Raw genomic sequence first — 11,208 nt, 5'->3', positions numbered from 1 at the left:
TAAGTAGAAGTCTTTGCTTTGGGAAGATTCCAAATAAAATAAACAAGGTGCAGTTTTTATACACACTCTAACATGCTGCTTGGGAAGCTGTGGCATAAAAACTATATCTAAACAATCTGGCAGCTGTGCTCCTCACTGCTCACCAAGAACTTCATTCTAGATACCTGTCTATGGTACACAAGGGCTCATTCTTGGATAACTTGACTGTGTTTCCCAAAACTCACTCTCAAATGTTTTGGTTTATCTTCTACTCTGATCACTAACCAGAACAGTCTATGAGGCTGTGTTTATGCAGAGATTTTTTGTAAAGCACATTTGCAGACATCTTTCAACACAGCTCCTGAAAACTGTCCACCTCAACTTTTTCTTAACAAGATGAAAATTCACTTTTGTAAGCGAGGAATAATACTGCTCAGGGCTTGTGGATACTGTACGATAGCAATAATCCCATTCCTCAGGGTGCCAGTGTGCACCAGCTCTCAACCTTGTGACTCACTGCATACCTGAGGCAAAGTGTGACTCCAACAGAGCAGCTTGCCAGGTATATTTGTTTGTGAGAAGATGCTGGAGATAGTTCATTCTGACCTAGACTAGTGCTGACAAAAAAAGTGCAATTTGGTTGCATGAAGCTGTTGCAATGTGCTGGACTGCCTTGCCTGCCCTAATGTTACAGATCCTCAGGCTCCAGAAAATGAAATTTATCCTCTTTGATTTGTGTCTTGATCAGTATTTACAGACCAGAGCTAAAATGAGAAAGATGAAGCAGCCTCGTGCCTTCTCTTCAAGAAAACCAAATAAACGCTCCGTCCCCCTCTCCCCAAAAAATTGTCTACACAGTTACACTATGCCAGTATCAAATTAAGTCACACATTTAGATGTGTAGGTATGTTATGACTTGGTTTTCTGCTATGAGTAGTACTCTTATTCTGTACTAACATCTGATGGTACAGAACAGCCCTGCTAGACGTGCATTGGTTTCTTCTCTTGGGTTAATGAGAATAGACCTGCTTCAGAATTAGTGTGTAATAAATGCATATGCCAGTGGTGGTCCAATTCCTCCAGCAATCCCTGTTAGTTGGGCTAAAAGATTTTTTTCTCATGCCTGTTTCACAAACATCAGGAGATAACAGTGCCTCTTTCTTTGCCATCCCCTTGGCAATGAACATTTCTGGGGCTCCCAGAGGAATGAAACAGCCGTTGGAGTGAAGAATAAGACAAAAAACCTCAATTGAACATTCCAGTCCTTGCATTTGACTGCATGTAGGTTTCATCTACCAACACTTCTTTTGAGTGGTCTGAAGTGCTAAGTGATTGCAGATAGAAGGAGCGCGAGGCTTGAAGCCTTCTGTGCAGTGTGCAGCTCGTGATGGTTTGGGAGTTACAAGTAGTTCGATTTCAAAAGCCTTAGTCCAAGTTCAGAAGGAAGCTAAGCTGCAGGTGATGAATACTGATGGCTTGCACTTGTTACTACACAATAGTAACAATGGTGAATATGAAAGAGTGCTAATAAAAAGGATAGATTTGTGACCAAGTTGGGAAACTCAGCAGATACGGTTTCATTTGCTTGCATTCCAATGAACATCAGCAAGCTCCAGAGGATGAGACTCAACTCGTCTGACTTCATCCAACTAAAATTTCACAATTCAGTCTAAGCTGCTATTTTTTTTTTTCCCCTTGGAGTCAACAAAGAGAGCTAGTTTCAGAGGGAAATTCATCTTATATATAAGACACTGTCTAAGATAACAAGATAATACCTCACGTTAAAACTCTTTCCATTGACTGAAGAAAATATTTAGACAAATATCTGAAACCAAACACCTGTTCTGTTATAATTCCATGTTAATCCAGTGAATCATATCATTAATTTTGTTTCATTTAACCCTGGCTAAGAGCTTTCCTATCGGCATGTCTTCTCAGCTGGGAAATGATCTGTTCTTACTCTTTTCTGCCCACTGTGTCTTCCTAGACTTGACCTTATAGTGGTCTCTGTCTTATTTTAAGCTTCAATGACAAACTACTATCACTTCTTTTTTCTTTTTCTTTTTTTTTTTTTTTCACAAGCCATCTGCTTTCTACCCAAGACCAGTAGTAAAAATACCAAAAAAAAAAAAGCTCATCAGAAAGCTAAATCTCAAGAGATTGAAAACCTCATTCTGCAGCCCCAGAGGCTCTCAGTGCTCAGAACAAGTATCCTGAAAGATGAGTGCCTAGGACAGCTAGTTCAATTTTAAAGCTGTGGTATCTTTTCATTTGCTGATTTGAAACTGGAAAGTGATTTATCTCAATAGATAATTTGGGGATATGTTAATTTAGGTGAAGTGCAAAGATGGAACAGCACCCACTTGGAAAATTCAGTGAGTTCAGTGCCTTTCAGGCTTCTAGAACTGCACTGAGGATGATTCAATTTAATGCAGAGGAACCAGCTATTCAGAACTCCTTTCAGAAAAACTAAGTTCCCAACAGTTTCTTCCCACTCTCCTGGGACCTGACAACATTTTTGCTTAGCTTTGACTATAAACCTTTAACTTTGCACTGTGCATGGTGCAAACAAGTCTCTGCCAGCTCCTTGCCTCTTAACCCTGACCTTTGAGTCCAATCCCAGTCTTTTTCCATCATCCATCAAAACAGCCTGGTATTTACCTGGCCACACAGCCCTGTGTATCACCCATCCAACTTGGTGAAAGTGAGACACCTACCAACCTGTTAAGGGATACCAACAGCAAATTAATATGGTTAGTGCATAGGAACTGGATATCTACGCAGTAAACACAGAACATGGTCTAAATAAGATCAGTACTTATTGTGGTATTGTTTGCAGGGGAGATAGGAAGTACATTTCGTAAGACACTTGGAGAGCACCAGAATACCAATATCATGCTCATAAAGCAAGTTTAATCCATTTTAAGCCTGTAATAAACAAGGAAGTCTGCAAAACATTGACCAGAATACGCTCTGCATCTTCAAGGAGGGTAACACAAGAGGATACGTCAAAAGAAGTTTGCTGGTAGCACAAGAAAAACTCAAGAGTAGAGTCTGATTATTTTCACCAAGCTAGGGGACTCTGAAGTGAGTTTTTGCCCTAAAATCACAAATAGAAGCAAAGTACTCACCATCTGCACTTGGCACATACAGATAACTTTTGCACCAGGAAATAACACTTGGAGCATGCAGTGGAAACTCACCTGAACATGGACACTTATTTCTGCTTTTCAGATCTCTCAGTTTCATGTAATGTCTTGCTAAGCTTTTGACAGTCTAAATTACTGTTTCTCTATCCTCACCACCATTTCTTTTTGCCTACTATTTGCAAACGGGAGACTTTTTTTTTACACCACATGTTACAAATTTCTATTCGCCTTCATATCCTCTCTTGATTGACTAGTTTCTATTTTCTTCATGGGAAGAAGATTGTAATTTAAAAAACCCTAATCATTGCTTTCAAGAAAACTGTTGGAAGAGAAGAAGTGAGAATTGGACACGCTAAAATTGTTAACAACTCAGAAAAACTCCTCACTGGAAAAAAGAAATAAAGATTCTTGTTCAATGGAGCTTTGCTGATCTGAGGTGAAGATCCAGGCTTCATTCATTGCAAGCAGAAGGCGAGTTGAAATATCCAAAACTAAAAAGAAGAATCATAGAAGAGATGACTGAAAAGAGAAAGCTACTGGAGTGAAATAATTTTGTTTTTACAAATGGCATCCAGAAACCTTATCTTTGACACATAAGAACAGACACATAGCTAAATATGCTGTAACCTGCTTAGGTTTCCAAAGCAGCAAATTAAACCAGTGGACTATGCAGTGAGTGTCCATTCAGATGAGCAAAGCTCATTGAACACAACAATACTGTAAGAAAACATGTTGAATACTCAATGCACCAAATAATCCTCTTTTGATACAGAGACAGTAAAAGCTTTTGGAAAAGAGGAGGGAATCGTGTTTATGAATTGGGGTGGAAGAGAGACAAGAGTCTGGGGCAGGAAAATTATGAGCAAAACTTCTCTTTCCATTTTGCTTTGTTCTTTTCTTATAAGTTCATGATACTGATGGTAATTCTTGTTTTCAGGCAGGACACTGATCAGAGGTTTTATTGACTCTGACCTTGTGGAAGAAGGTGTTACAGTGTAGGGAATTTTTGAGTTGTTCTTTAGATCCTTGAGACCTTTGGGCTCACCTGTTTTCTCTCACTGATTCCTCGCAGGAATATGAAATATTCATCTGAGTAGTCCCAGGTCTTGCTAGACCTAATCACACAGTAACCTTCCCTGGGGCAACGAGGAAAGATACCCAGTATTGTTCTGTTAGATGAATCAGTAAATCCCATATGACAACAGCAGTTGTTCCTTCCTGGAGATTTTGCTTTGATTTTAAACATCCTCATCTCAGATCTCTCTTTAAGATCTAGGCTCTCCCTCCCATTTCTGGTAAATGCCATGATCAACAACGAAAACACACACTAGTGATAACCCCAGGCACTATTTATTTGTTTAAACAAATGCCTTGCAGATTTATGGTCTATATAAGAGCTAATCTCTCAAACCCCTCTGTCATGGTGTATTGCCATTCCCCTGAGGCCTTGTACCAGGAAGATCCATGAGAATTATTTCATTATTTTTTTACACAAGCCAATATGATGGAATCAGAGGTGGTTTGCCAAGAAGCACGCTTTGCAGCTGAACTTTGCCTGGAAAAAAAGTAAAACTCAAAAGCTTTGGGTATGCTGAGATAAGCTAAGCCTCAACCCTATCAGAACAGCCTGGATTTTAAGCAAACAGCTTCTAATTCTGCTTAGGAAAGATTTGCTGAAGATTTAGCTTAAGACAATGTTCTGCAGCCACAGGGGATGGGTGAGAGAAGGGCAGAACTGACTGTCCTTGCAGGCCAGAGAAAGGAGGTGGGAGGAAGGTATCTTCCATTGCCCTTCCTGTCCCATATACCCTGCATAAAGCGGCTGAGTGGTTTCCCTTCTGGCAACACAGCACAGCTAATGATTTGTCTGAGAGGTCTCTTGCTAGAAACCTCACACAATGGTAGGGAATGTTAAATGCTCTTTCTGCGCTGGGCTTTGCCGGGCTGCAGCGATTTGTCTGGGTGAGCGATGCCCTTGAGGCACCTCCGTCTCCAACTCGTTCCTTCCTTGTCTTTCATGTATTTTTTGAAGCACTCAGGCAGTTGCCGAGGCCCATCCTGTTAATGTGAACCAAAGGCAAGCTGTGGAAGAGCGGGAGATCCCATTCCCAAACCTTCTCCAGCTGCACATTGGGATTTTCACCCACTTTGCCAGGCGAACCCAGCCTAGAAGCGGAGGGAGGAAGCCTGGGGGAGAGCAGATGGCCGCTCGCTGCCCCCCGGGGCGGCTCGGCTCGGCTCGGCTCGGATCGGCTCGGCTCGGATCGGCTCGGCTCGGCTCGGCTCGCTGCTGCCGGTTGTAAGCTCGAGGGGCTCCCGCCGGGACGGAACTGTCCGTGGTGCTGAACCGCACCCGGCCGGATCCTTCCGTCCGCCCCGAGAGGCGGGGCAGCCCCAGCGCGGAGCCCCCCGCGTCCTCCCACCCTCTTTCCTTCCTTCCATCCAGCCTGCTCGGAGAATCGAGCCCTGCGCTGCCTGGATCCGTCAAGGAGAAAACGAGGGAAGAAAAGGAACGTAGGGGAAGAGGAAAAAATATATATTTAAAATACTTAGTGGATGGGGGCTGCCTGGAATCGTAATCAGCTCCGCTGCAGCTTCCTCTCCAAAAACGGGAGGCAGGCAAGTTTAGATTCCCCCAAGCCCCAGCGGCCCTTCCCCATCTCATGCTCCCTTCCCACGGCCCAGGCTCCGTCTGGACGGAGCTGAAGTCCCTCCTTTTTGCCCCCCCCCCCCCGCTCCCCTCTCCTCCGTCCCTCCCCCTTTCCTAATTATGTACAAAACACTTCTTAGAATAAAATGGCCAGGCTGGGGCTCCTCCCTGCTTTCCTCTTCCCCATTCATCCTCTCCAGGCCGCTTCAAGCCCCTCCCCCTGTGGCAAGCCCAGCCTCTTGCTTCCCTCCTGGAGCCCTTTTCATTTTTATTTCTAACCCCCTCTCCATTCTCCCTGCTGCCTCTGCTCCTTCCCCCGATGGCTACGAACTGAGCAGCAGAGGAGAGGGGGGGCACAGGAATAAGGAAAGGGGGGGGGGGAAGCAAGAATAAAAGAAAAAGCAAAAAGAAAGAGGAAAGAATAAAACAGGGATTTTTTTTTCCTCTGCCCTTAATGCCCGCGATCTGGATCAAGGAGGGGGATTTTCTGTCTGAGCATGAAAAGGACTGCTAGAGCCCCAGGATTTTCACGCCTGCATTATCAACCCAGCACCCAGTATGCAAGCTGGACAGAGAAGCTCTCCCACAAGTTCCTACCGAGCCGAATAAAACCCACGGGCGAGCAGATCTCCGCCAGAGAGGGACATTAGCATCAGGTAAGGCGAACGCGGCGCTGCGGCTGCAGCGGTGCCGCTGCCCCGACATCCCCGTCCTGCCTCGGCCGCGTTGTGTAACGCCCGCGGCACCTCCGCCCCCAGCCCCGCACAAGTGTTGCCTCTGCTCCGCACCCCACATTGGGCAGCACGGAGTTCCCGGAGGAATGGATGGCAGAGGTCCTGTGTAGTACTTGGGAGGGAGGGGGAAGAGTGGGGCCGAGCTTTGTCGGCACATGGGAGCATTGGGAGCGCTGGGAAGGACGCAGCCTTTGGAGGATGCCCGGCAATGGGGGGGGCTCAGCTCCGGCTATGTTGGCACCGAGCCGGGGGTGGGAGGCAGCCAGGCTCCATCTGTATTCCGAGTATCGATACATCCCGGAGAGGGGGGGGGGGACCGTCCCCAAGGAGATGGTGTCATCTCCACTTAATCCACCGCTCCGTTTTAGCAAGTGACAACCAAATCGCGGAGGAAAAGGAAAGTCTGTCGCCTCGAATCTCACACTGGGCTGATTGCCTCTACTTGGAGTGGGGACTGGGAGACAGCGGCAGAGCCGGGGGAGGGCAGCGATGGCGGAGGGGCCGCATCCCACAGCTCAGGAGATTGGATTCTCCCACCTCAGTGCTGTCGTGGAGCACAAGTTTGCCTTTTTTGCCCATGGGGAATAGGATGACAGAGGGCATTTCCCCACCATGTCATCATCCTCAGGGTCCGGCACAGCCTGGGGTTAAAATCCAAAAGAGAGTGGTGCTGTAGGTGTGAGCGTATCTTTTGGCTTCAGAGAATCCATCTGCGCTTTACTTGAGAGATGAGAAGGGGGGGGGGGGGGGGGGGGGGGGGAGGTCACTTCTTGTATACAGTTCTTTTTTGTGGAGAGAAACAAGCAGCAGATGAAGCGCTGGCAGCATTAATGTGTGGCTTTAGCCTTGTGATTGACATCTGCGCTAGGTAGGACAGAAGGATCCTTCATGCTTTACTCTGGCTGCTCATCTGGATGCATAACAATAATTTGTTAATGGCAGTTAAGCTGCTTTTCTGGGAGTTGTAAAGAAGTATTTGAGGGTTATTGAGAAGCAGACACACCAAGTCAAAAGGAGGCGATGCTTTGCTGCAAGAAATATAAAAGGATATGTCTGTTTTATGCCTTGAAAAAGAAGAAGATTGATCAGATCTTCTCGTGAGTGACAGCCAGACAAACCCAGGCTCTCTCCCTCCCACACCGCACACAGACAAGCAGTCGGGTTTTCCTTGCACGCTTGCACACGCTAAGCACACAAAACACGCGTTGTGAACTCACCCCATGCTAAGCACAGCATCTCAGTCTCACCCTGGCATGGAAGCTGCACAGCCCCGCAGTTCCCCTGCACAACACACACACAGTGCTGATCTACACATCAACACCGTAACGTGCAGGACTGCGCTGAGACTGTCATTATGTGAACCAAGGATTCAGATGTTCACACAAGCATGCACACGCTGTCTTCCTTGCAGGTCTCCTGGTAGGTGATTTATTCTTTCGGTATCATCTTGTCCTTTGTAGCTGATTCCAGGCATTGATTTGGGGTTTGTCTGCCTCCAAAGCCCTTTGCCACTCAGCTGAAAAAGCGTTTTGTGAGTCTATGTTTGTTTTAGTGCTCTTTGCATGTTCCCAGAAACTCAGCACTGATTTCACTGCTGGAAGAGCAGAGCAACAGCCAGGGAGCAGGGAATGGCTTGGGAGAGCAGTGGTAATCCCACAGCCGTCATTCCCTCTCTGTTGAAGGACCACTCTGAGAATGTGAAGAGCTCTGCTGGAGTTGCATTGCTTTTTCCATCTGTGAGCAAAACCACACATGAATCTGTAGCTAAATGCGCACAGTGCAGACTCTGCTTCAGTCTCACCCAGGTTCAGAGCAATTCCCATCCGTAGAGCGCAAACACAAATCTGCCTTTGCAAGCCTCCTCAGTCAGAGCAGGCACAGTGCACACAGGGGAGGTGATGTCAGTGCATTAGAGGTATTTATGCAGCATTCCCCTCTGACCTTCCTCCCCTTCCCCTTTCTGTAGGGCCTAGGAAGGAAGCTGTGCCGTTCTCCCAAAGCAGGATTGTGATGAGGCCAATTGAAGTCTATGGTGAAACTTTGGAGAGGAGGAACACAGGGTGAAAAGGTGTGCTGTAGGTAAAAGGGTGTCCCAAAGGAGACGAACACAGAATCCTGGTGGAGTGTGTAGCCCTGTTCCCTCCTCACCTGCACTGTTTACTACACTAGAAGTATGCGTGAGGCTGATGCTGCACACTCTCATGGAGCTCTGACTGCTGCTGTCTGTGCAGCAGAAATACCTCAGAGCCTCCTCTTCTGCTCGGGCACAGTCTCAGTGCCTGCTCTGAGCACTGCTCGGGAAACGGCTGCACAAACCAGCACCAGCCAAGCTCCCTCTGTATCATCTCCCTACCCGCCTTCCGAGCTGGATGTGGATTTTTGGAGTTTACACCAGGGTGTGGAGCAGCTGATGCAGGGAGGTTTACTCCATCTGCTCCAAAAAAAAACCCCAAAATTAGCATTTAAAAAGCTCAGGAAACGGCACTGCAAAACCCACGGCATGCTGCCTGTGGACTGGGCACCACGCAGGGACCTCTCTCGTGTTACCTTGGCTGCAGAGTTCCATCCGCCGCCGCGCAGATCCGCAACCCGCTGCGCCCGTGCGGAGCCGTTCCGCGGCCGCGGGGCGGGCGGCGCTGCTTTGGCCCAGGAGGGGGCGCTGTGGTTCCACGCAGCGGTCGGGCTCGGAGCCGAGCGGAGCCGAGCGAGACCGAGTGGGACCGAACGGAGCCGAGCCGGGCCGAGCGGAGCCGAGCAGGGCGTACTGCCTCTCCCTGCCCGGAGTGCGAGGGAGCCAAGGGCTGCTAGTAACTTGGGGGTGAGGGTGGGGGAAGCGATAAACACCAACAGGGCTCTCTTCTCCGAGGAGCCCAGGTGCAGCTGAATGTGTTTGGGCCGGATCCTGGCGGGTGCAGGATTCCTGCTGAGGATCTGGCCCCAAGCATGCAGGAATCCTTTACGCGGTGATGAAATGCAGCTACTTCTGGGACGGAGCCCAGCAGCTTCTCCGTGCCAGCAAATACTACAGGGGAAGTGAAAAATCACTTCACGCATTGAAAGTGCAGAGATGAACTTAGTGAGACAGAATATAAATTACCCAGAGTTGGGTAGCTGGTGTCCTACGGTTTGATTTACGCCATTCCTCTTGTAAAACTACCATGAGATTGTTAACAACTGTAAGGACCTTGGCCCATTTCCTCCCAGGGAGGACATCCATGCATGGAGGGAACAGGCTTCTCGTAGACCCACAGTACTGCTCTGGTGGCTGCCCTATGGGGCTGGGATAGGGCAAAGCATCTCAGCTCTGTGGGGCAGCACAGAGTGCTCTGGATTTTTCCCTGCTCGCCATGCAGCTCGGTGTTGCCATGCGGAGGTGCAGAGCTTGATGTGATGAGGCTGCAGCCTGTGGTCAGTGTGGGAATGGGAAATGGGGTATGGCTGCTGGGTTTGTCTGTCCAGAGGGAGTCAAGCATGGGCAGGGATGGACTCGATGAATGAGGTGATGTTCACCTGGGTTTGAGAGTAGGCATGGGACAGCTGTGCTGGCATGATGAGCTGAACTGTTCCATTTCAGGGAAGAAAAAGTGCTAGGACTAGTGGATGGGAGGGGTGCAAGAAAGAGCAGAAATAAGACAGCGGATGCAGAATGAGATGGAGAAAATTGAAAGACTGAAGTTTGTTTCAGGGATGCTGGATCAGATCCTAAGTGAAGGTGACATGAACATGTCCCTTTGGAAAGAAACTGAGTGTCAGGCCTTGGGTTCCCTCAATGCTGGGCTGGGGATGCAGACCTGTGTACGGTGAGCTGTTTGCTTACAGCCTGGAGGCAGGAAGGCCTGCGAGCAGCATCACAGGAGAGACAGAGAAAGATGCTTACTTATTTTTTCTATTTGTTTTTCTGAAGTCATGTGCTCTACATCCATCTTACAGTTGCCTACAAGGCATACCTTACCTACTCTCAGCACTGTTGCCGTGCCCCCTGCCAGGCCTGCTTGGTGCTGGATCCCCATGGATCCCACCAAGCCCCCCCACCCTGCCCATGGTACATCTCTGGATGTTGACACAAGAAGCTGCCATGCTCTCACTCACACCATTTCCCCCTCCTGTGTCGTTGTGCTGTTGATGGTTCACCCCTTACAGTGGCAGTGGGAACATCAGTAAGTTGAAGCAGCAGCAGCTGAGCAGAGCAAAGAATCTAAACAGTCTTCTTCAAATGGTGGCCTCCAGAGGAGGACAGGGTGAGCAGCCTTTGCCAGACGCACTGTCATTGTGCAGTGTTGGTGTTAGTGATAGAAATGCTGGGAAGAAGTAGCTCAAATGCCAGGATCACCAGCGCAGCTTTCAATCCCTACAATTTTTTTTCTGTGTGCATTAGCAGAGAGCACTTTTGAATAGAATAAAACCATCACAGTGACACCTTTCCTCTCCCAGGTTAACAGATCACAGCAAAGCCAGCTCTGTGCTGATACATACCAAACAGTGAAGCAAAACCTTGCAAACCAACCTATGAGATGTTCTCACACACAAGGGCATCTCCAAAAATAAATAAATAAATACATACATACATAAAAATTTGCTCCAGGGCGTTTTGTTGGAAATGAAAACACGGCACAGGAGCAAAGAGAGCTCTCACACTCCCCTCTGCTCTCTCATTTTGTATGATTTCTAGCAGAGTAAGGGGACCTAAGACCACAGA

General features: G+C 47.9%; 1 protein-coding gene across 1 annotated transcript in view; it reads left to right on the top strand.

Moving 5' to 3' along the window:
* The first annotated feature begins 6,011 nt into the window (after positions 1-6,011).
* Positions 6,012-11,208, top strand: part of BRINP1 (BMP/retinoic acid inducible neural specific 1) — an 80,454-nt gene continuing 75,257 nt past the window's right edge. Inside the window, exon 1 of the mRNA XM_048965798.1 lies at positions 6,012-6,434. The gene's annotated coding sequence lies outside the window, so the exon portion shown is untranslated. The remainder of the gene's footprint in view (positions 6,435-11,208) is intronic.

This window comes from Lagopus muta, chromosome 19 (genome assembly GCF_023343835.1).
Source record: "Lagopus muta isolate bLagMut1 chromosome 19, bLagMut1 primary, whole genome shotgun sequence".
Taxonomy (NCBI): domain Eukaryota; kingdom Metazoa; phylum Chordata; class Aves; order Galliformes; family Phasianidae; genus Lagopus; species Lagopus muta.
The sequence above is the reverse complement of the archived record's forward strand: the minus strand, read 5'-3'. Positions and strand labels throughout refer to the sequence as shown.